Source organism: Lactuca saligna, chromosome 1, assembly GCF_052625555.1.
Source record: "Lactuca saligna cultivar CGN05327 chromosome 1, ASM5262555v1, whole genome shotgun sequence".
Taxonomy (NCBI): domain Eukaryota; kingdom Viridiplantae; phylum Streptophyta; class Magnoliopsida; order Asterales; family Asteraceae; genus Lactuca; species Lactuca saligna.
In genome coordinates, this window is record NC_136417.1 from 87,362,470 (window position 1) to 87,371,779 (window position 9,310).

At 32.7% G+C, this 9,310-nt stretch overlaps 1 long non-coding RNA gene across 1 annotated transcript; it reads right to left on the bottom strand.

The window, feature by feature from the left end:
• Positions 1 to 571: 571 nt before the first annotated feature.
• On the bottom strand, positions 572 to 1,634 carry LOC144999984 (uncharacterized). Its single transcript, XR_013661076.1, has 2 exons — positions 1,310 to 1,634; positions 572 to 763 (listed from the first exon to the last, which is right to left on the bottom strand). It is a non-coding gene; the product is annotated as an uncharacterized LOC144999984 (long non-coding RNA).
• Between the last annotated feature and the right edge of the window lie 7,676 nt (positions 1,635 to 9,310).

The following is a 9,310-nucleotide window of genomic DNA, read 5'->3' on the forward strand; positions in this document are numbered from 1 at the left end:
ATGTGTGCTTGAGCCTCAATAGTTGTCAGTTGTCATGCCTTGATGGCCTTACATTACGTCGTGTTGGCTCCATAATACATGCGTCCCTTTCAACATAGCCACGTCGTGGCACAGAGTTTTCTTCAAAACTCCATCTATAGTCATTGACGACAAAAAGGCTTCCAATTTGGAACACGAGTGTTACAATTAAACAATATAACAATAATTAAATACAGATAATTTAACAACAATTAAATAAAAAAATAATAATAAATGAGAAAATGGAAATTTCATATAATTTTTTTTATATAAACAATCTCCACAAAATATTGGACATTTATTTATAAACATTAATAGCAGGTTTGTAGGTTTTTACATTAATATCATAAGTATATATCAATTAAGGAACTGTTTGACATGATCTGAATTTTTAAGAGGTCTGAATTTCTAAGAGGGTCTAAATTTTTAAGATCTGAATTTTTAACATGATGTTTGGTTGGACCCTCTGAATTTATGTACTGAATTATAAAAATGACTATTTTACCCTTCGTATTATTTTATACTGAATTCAATGTTTATTTTTATAAAATAATTGAACCAATTCTTTCAATAGTTAAAAAAATATATAAACATCATACAAATTCAAAATTAAACATACAAAATTAAACAAAAATCTAAATAAAAACATTTAGGATGACATTGTCATAAAATAATTGAACCAATCCCTTCACAAAGCTTATTCCTTCCTTGTAAACCAATGGGGAAAAAATTCATTCACCAAAATCTAAAAACAAGGCACCAAAAGTTAAATTTAACACTAAACACATGAGAAAATTCCACAAAATTAAACAATAAACATAAGAATCTCATATCAGATGCAAATTTGTAACCAAACATCATTACAATGGACTATTTATTCAAAGTTATATCACCATAAACCAATTGTTCATTAAATTTCTTTCAACTATGAAGTATTTTTGTATTCTTTGATAAAAAAAACTTAAACTTGCAGCTACAATGGAATCAAGCTTCTAGCAAGCATGTGCATAAGAATAGAGTAGAATAAGCAAACAATCACAATGGTGATGTGGATGTTGAGCAACATTACAGTGGCATTGGTCAAAATGGGAGCCTGTAATAGTTTGTAATGTTCTTGAAACTACTTGGGTTGAGTTAGGAACCCATGGTTATGGGGAAATCAATTTCAATTCAGAAAACCGATTGTAGAAAATTTGCAATTTTAGAAAAATCAATTTCAAAAACTCGATTTCAAAAAAGTTCAACACTATTAGCAAAAAAACGAGAGAAATAGAGCGGGAGAAATACAAACTTGTGGTGGAAACGGCCGGAAATGGTGATTGGTAAGGTGGCGATTGCCAGAGATGGCGGTGGTAATGATGGTTGTCGGCTATTCTCCGGCTATTGGTGGTGAGGGTAGAGGGTGAGAAAAACAGATTCGAGAAAGAACGAGGCTTTAGGGAGGCGCATGTAGCGACGTTGGAGGAGGCGGAGGTTCTGGTGAAGGCGGTGACCGGCCGATGCAAGAGTGGTGGAGGGTTACAAGTCGTCGGAGATGACTGGGAGGGGAAGCCGTGTCGTGAAATAGAAAAGATGGGAGGGAATATATTTTGGGCAAAATAGGAACACACGTTACTTTTTTTTGGATTTGAACTTATCTCTATAAAATTAAAAGGCATTTTCAGACTAAGAGGTAAAAAAATAATATACAACCAAACACTCTACATCTTAATTTTTGAGAGGTTGCTTCTTAAATTTTCAATTAAGAGGCTACCAAACAACCCCTAAATACCATTATTTTAAAAACCTTTTGAGTTGTAGTTCTTTAATGCTAAATAACTAAGTATCATAACTTTTGAATTGTAGTTCTTTTAACGCTAAATAACTAAGTATCATAACTAGCAATTAAGTATCATAAGTAAAAAAGTTTTTGAGAGTGGTGTAATGTTAAATAAATTTTAAGTAGAATTCAAAGAGTTGAAATAATGCGGTTAATCAATTTATATTATATATTAATGTAATTAAATACATATATTAATCATTAACCACATGAAAACATTTTATTATTATTTTTACCAACATGAGAAAATAAAAAGATAATTATTTATAAATGTGACTATTTTCAAGGGGAAGTAGTTCATGGAAGAGAACTGATTTTGAAATAAAATATTATTAAAAACATATTCATATAATATTATACAAATGTAAATTACGTCATTAATTTATTAAATTCTCTTAAATATTTACAAATTCAATTTTTATCATAAATTTTGGTTTTAATTTATAATTTTGTATACAATTTATTTTATAATTTTATAAAGTACATTGAAATTTTATTTATGCTTATTAGATTGAATTATTATTTTAATAATATGACTTTTCGATCCTCACTTAATGGTTATTTATCGATTAAAAGTGTTAATCATGAAATCATAAATTATATCATTTCAAGCCAAAAAGCAAAAAATGATTCAAAACAATTCATTTATAAAAGGAAATATTAATGTTATATGAAAAGTATGTTTTTTTTTATTTTTTAGTTATGATGTATTTATATAATTGTGTTTATTAATTGACTATTTATATATACTTTATTTCAAAAATATAATTATATTATTGTGTGTGAGTTTTGGGTCTAAAGTTTTAATATCGATGTGATTTCTCAAAACTTTTAACCATATAATTTACTCTGCTAAAATACGCCTAGTTGAAGATGTAAAAAAGAATGAGAACACAAGAGTATTGTGGACCAATAATTTTCTAACTAAAATAAATTAATTTTACAATTACATTAATGAAACATATAATCAACGCTATTAAGTGATAATTTCATATAATGTTGTAATCTTTTATGCTAATTTTTTAAAAAGAATTATGTGTTTTTATTAATATAATTCAAAAATGAACTTTTTATAAAATATAAGATTTATTTGATGTAGCATAGTTATCGACATTTTCATAAAAATAAATTTTAATTGATTTTTTTATTATTGGAGTAAAAAAGTAATTTTTATCAATTTTCTATCAAGATAAAAGGAAAATCAACTTTTTTTTCTTGTATGAATCAATTTTACAAATGAATAAAAATATACTATTAAATAATACATGGATGATTATACTATGATTAAAGTTATATCACTTCAAAACACATTTCATAAACAAATAGTTTATAACTCTATTAATAAACGAATAACATCTAAAAATTTACAATGTAGTAATCAAGTATTTTTATGTTGAATGCAATAGTTTCGGACACCGGTCCGATGCAGGGGATAAGGTCCCAGTCAGTTCTGGACTTCGGTCCGATGCAGTTTCCGGACTTCGGTCTGATGCAGTGGGCAAGGCCCAGTATGTGATTTATATGTATTGTATGGTATGTGATAGTTTGGGGGAGCTCACTAAGCTTCGTGCTTACGATTTCAGTTTTTTGTTTCAGGTACTCAGTTTTCAAAAGAAGAGCTTGGAGAGATTGTAGTGCACACACAATAGTCAGTTAGCCTGGGAATGTTTACTCTGATAATAAGATTATGTTTTGGATTAATACCCAGAAATTATGTTATGAATTATGATGCGGTTTTTATAAATATGGTTTTAGTAATGTGTTTAAAAGAAATTTTTTTAGTCGTGATTTTTGGTACGTTACAAGTTGGTATCAGAGCCTTGGTTGGAGGGATCCGGACACACTTGAGAGTGTGTCTGGACTCAAACTAAGGAAACGGTAAAAGGTTTTCAAAAGAAAAACATTTTCGAAAGGAAATTTTTTGTAAAAAGGAGTTTGAGAAAAGAAAAGAGTTTTTAGAAAAAGCGAAAAGAATATTTAGAAAGAAAATAACTTGAAAAGAGAAAAAGGGTGTGGTGCATGCAATCAACCGAGCTCAAGTAAGTACTCCCAAATTAGCCATACAAGTTTATGATTATCAGTTTCAGTTTCAGTTTTAGTTCCAGTTTCAGTTTCAGTAGAACAACATACTAGTATAGGACTAAGGATCTAGGAGGATGCCTTATGTGCTTGCTTATGTGTTTCAGCTTTATGAGAATTGCATGATATTATTGAGTAGACAGCAGTAGGATAGCCTGTTTATGTTATGCCTAATAGTATGAGTTCAACATTGTATGCTAGTACAGTTTCTTGATTATGAGAGTAGTTTGCATGAGTATGTTTCCTTTATCCGAATGTTGCTTGCTCTGTGCTTAGTGGGACTCTGAGTTATGGGAGTTAGCCATTAGGTGAATATGTCACATCACATGTGATCAGGGTTGAATAATCTCAGAGTGTTGGATTTGGCCCTATTGTGCAGCTCTTGTCTGAGTCTAACCATTGTGGGGACGAGTCTTTTACTCGAAGGATTATTTGAGCCTCATCACATGTGATGGTATTCAGGTGGTGGCTAATTGGCATTATGAGGAGGCCTTCAGTAGCTGAGGACTGTATGGGTGGAGTCAGAGGTTCCCTAGGGCAAGCCTACGATGTGAGTAACAAAGATTAGCCGTAGAGAAAAGGGACTTGGTGGAGTTGAGGTAACTCTTGAGGAAAGTACGGATGGATGTGGAAGGTAGTATGGGCCCATACTACTGAAAGCAGAGGATCCGTACTCGATTCAAGAGGGGCCGAGGCAAAACCAGGGAACTAGTAGAGGGTGTGATAGGTCCCTTAACAGCGGTATGTATATTGATCAGTTCTGTGATGTGTTTCCAGCATGGTGATGTTGCGCGAGATATCAGTTGGCAGTTCATGTGCCGGGGAGGGATCTGGCTCATGCTCTAAAGCCGGACAGTTTAATGATCAGATGAGAGATGTCATTTCTGCAGAGGTCATGCGCAACATCATTGATCAGACTCCCGTGATATTTGGTTCAGTTATGGAGGCCATTATGGAGCTTTTGGACAGTCCTCTTGAGGCCTTTAGGGACAGGATAGTTTTACGACAGTTTGGGGCTCGTCTAGAGCCCGATTCTTATGAAGTTCGTGTTCGATTAGTGTCTAAGTTCATAACTATTTTGGTATGTACTTGACCCGATGGTGCATGGTCCTTTTGGGTTGCCTTCACCAAAGCAACTTGATAGGATGAATTATGGAGAGAAAGGATTAAATATGATTCATTAATATGTTATGGGAATAATATATTAAAGCAGAAATCATATTGTTTAATTAATATTAGTCAAGAATTAATAAGAATTAAGTTTGTGACTAAAAGAGATTAATTCAACTTAAGGGACTGGAATTGTAATTATAAGATAATTGCAATTGGGCTATGGATTGCCTTATATTATAAGGTTGGACGAATTCTATGGGAAAACCCATTGGAAATCGTCCAAGGCCTTTAAGTAAAGGAGTCCATGGGTTGCTTAGGGCTTAAGCATCCAAATTAGGGTTTCCTTGTTAGATAACCCTAATAGCCTCACTATATATAGAACCCTTATGCTCCAAAAACGTGGTGAAGTTGTTCTCTAGGGTTTCCACACGTTTTTGAGAGCCTCCTTCTCTTCTCTTCTTCATCCTCTTGCTCTTGGTGTTTGTGAACCATTAGAGGAGTGACATTTGTGACTCTAAGCTTTATAAAGTCATTACAAGGAGGATTTGAGATTGTTATTACTACATAACAATCAAGGTATGATCTAAACCCTAATTATATGTTATATTGATTATCATATGCTAGATCTAGGGTTTATAGTCTTGGATAAGTTGCATGTACAATAGAGAAACCTAGATCCAAGCATTAAGGTTTGTATGAGCACATAGGATGTTCTTATAGCTAAAACCCATCAATGGTATCAGAGCCTTGATTGGTTTCTATTGTATTGATGCATTATGTGTTTGTTCAAGTTGAAAAATTCGATTTTTGTTAAACTGCCTGATGAACTCGGCGAGTCTCATTGTGGACTCGGCGAGTAGGCCCCTACTCGGCGAGTCCATATGGGTACTCGGCGAGTTCAGGCGTCAGAAAGAGGGGTTTTCGGGATTTCTTGCTGTTTTACTCATGGATAATTGCCTTATTTGTTTTAGATCATTAAAATCCGATTTTAATCATATTTATGAGTATATCCTTGATTAAACAAAAGATAAATACCAATTGATTAGATAATAACTTCCTTATATGATTAAAGTTGATTATTTGTATTAATTGGGTAACTTATTTTGCAAGAAATTGAAATTAGGTCAAATATAGATAATGATGAAGCTAATTGTTATTATTTGATCCTTGTGTTATGAAAAGTTTCAATTTTCCCCTTTAGGTTTTATAGTTTAAATTTGAACTCAAAGGTTTAGTTTTGAAATTTAAATAGTTGAAACCCTAATGTTTTGAAAAGGTTTCAAAACTTGCCCTCAAGTTTTGGAATTTAAATTTTGATTAAAAGTTTAATTTTGATGTATATTTAAATTCTAAACCTAAATGTTTTGAAATGTTTCAAAACTTGCCCTCAAGTTTTGGAATTTAAAAGTTGATTAAAAGTTTAATTTAGGAATGTTAAATTCTAAAACCCTAGTATTGTTTTGAAAAGTTCAAATCACACCCTTATGGTTTTATTAATTAATTAAGGTGTATAATTAAAAGAGGTTTAATAAATCCATAAAAGTTTTGGTTTACATTTAATTGAATTAAAAGTATAATCGTTAAATTTGACCACCTAGTATTTTAAAAGTGTAAAATACACCCTATAATATATATAACATTAAAGTCTAACATTATATATATATATATATATATATATATATATATATATATATATATATATGTATGAGTAAAAGTCAGTCTTACCGTTAGTAGGCCTCATTCACGAAGCAGGTCTATAAGGGGTGTTTAAGGAAATTGCCTATAAAATGGCGATTGAATGGGTATCCACTCTTACCCACCGTACTCTTGACTAGTGGAGGGTCGTTAGCTGAACGGGTAGGATAGGACAAAAACCTTCCATTATAAGTATAATGAAGTACAAAAGTAACTAAATGTTTTACAAATTCCCAATCTTAGTTACTTAGGCAAAAGTGAATTGATGCAATTCCATGAAATTACACTTTGTGCCCTTGCGGAGAAGTTAGTGGAGCGTGTGTGGTTTACCGGCACACTAAATGGTTCTAAGCAAATGTAGCAAAGGGTGACTCAATGTTTGTCATAGTTTGGTGGAGCGTGTGTGGTTTACCGGCACATCGAATAGGTGACTGTAACATGTGAGGGTACCATGTAAGTTTGCATGGTTATTCACACCCGCTTTGTGATCCTCGGCATCCCAGTCACAAACAAGAGGGGCGTATCGAGATTTAAACATGCCATTGAAATATTCAATGAATCTCAAAGGATCTAGGAGTTTTCAACTTAAATTTCTTTTTCGTTTTTTTCGTGGTGGAAATTAGTGAATCGTCATTCACTTACCTTCAAATATTCTGCAGCTAGATTACGACATCCCTTTTCTAGGTTGTAGCGTATTGTGTTGGGTCCTAGCCTTAGTATCTCATTTGGGTGATTTACTAAGCACTCAATCAATCAACTAACTTGAATTTGTTTTCTCCCGTTTTGTAGATGTCAAAGTACGACAACTATGGTCTTCCCAAATCCCGTGGAACAAACTTTCCACATGAAAATGATATTCCACGATTCGATCGAGGAACAAGAAATCATGCTTCACTTCCTCCACCTCCTCCAATTATTCTCCCTAACCCACAAGTTCGAAGGTTTGAAAAGTTCAAGCTCACTCAAGCCCTTTTGGCAAGTAAACATGAAGAAGGAAAGTCGGTGTGTGCATACGTCCTAGGGATGAAGTCACACATTGATAGGTTAAGAATGTTGGGATCCATTGTCTGTGAGGAGATGGCTGTTGATTGGGTTCTTCAGTCACTTCCTAACTCATATAGTGAGTTCGTAAGAGAGTACTATATGATGAACTGCGACGTGACCCTTATAGATCTCACCTATATGCCTATTGCTGCTGAATCAGCAATGGTTTGGCGCAATAGAAAAGCAAAGTTGATTGGTGAATCCGCCTTCAAGACCTCTATGGATATAGATAATGGAAACGAAATACATGCTATGATCGAAAAGTTTGATCATAAGAGAATGGCAATGTCTGAAGTAGTTCCGTGTCCTGTTCCAAAAGAGTCAATTTGCTTTTATTGCCAAGAGAAGGGGCATTGGAGATGAAGCTGCCCTATTTACCTAAGAGATCAAAGAGATGGGAGTGTCAAAACGTATGGCTTTGCTTTAGGTAAAATCCATTGACTAACTCTTTTAAGCTCCTATTCTAGATTCTTAATACATAATGTGATAAGATTACAATTGATGTTTTGTAGGATCGAAGAAAGGAGAGGAAGCTTAAGGGAAGAAGTGAGCAGAATCTAACCGTGAAGAAATGGATTTCGATCGCATTACTTGAAGATTAGATTCTTGAGCTACTACTTAGAGTTAGAATTAGATTACTAAGAAATATGTATTAGCATAGTTTTTTAATGAATTGCATTGTAAGGACAAAATTTTTCCGCAATAAAATAAATTTTGATTTTATATTATTTATTTATCCTTGCAATGGCATGCATGAAAAATTGATGTTTGAAGGTTTTTAATATTAGCAATAATGGATTTGATTCTTAGTTATGTTGGCTGTGGAAATGTCGAGAATTTACCAAATATGGAGAGTTTCTCATCGCCCAAGTTTCAATTGGACAGAAACTTGGAATCATGCAACTTGGTTGCACGATGAAGGAGAAATTTCATATTTGGAAATTAGACTAATTCATTGACAAAGTGTCAAGTGAAGGACTAGGAGATCAAGTACACAAAGTTACGTATTGATCAAGTCAACCATAAGAGTAACCAAGATATTCGTCATGATTTACTAAAGGTTTAGTAAATATGATTATAATTATAAGATTAAGTGTAATTCTAAATTGATTAAAAAGTTTAAATCAATAGCAGAACGAATAAGAAGAATCAAGTAGGCAAAAAAGATAAAAGTTTCTCCATTCTAAGAAGAAGGGAGAGTACCTTTATGCTTTATGATAAGTCTTAATGATTAAGAACCATATCTCAATTGATCCTCTAAGTGAGTCTTAGTATAATTGTATGTCTAAGAAGAGGAATCCAGAATTGAAGAAATGGTTAAATCAAGAAGCCAATCATACTTCGTTCCAAAAAAGTCTTAGAGTTAAGATTGTGACATTGAGTGAAAAGTATTAAGAAGGTTTATAACATTCATTAAATGAGGAAAGTTGTGATGTCTTTGATAAGACAAAGACCAACTAGGACCTATTTATGAAGTGTTTTGATAAAAACTACACTAACTCTTGAATATTTGTCAAGAAATGTTTATTGACAAGAGAATCT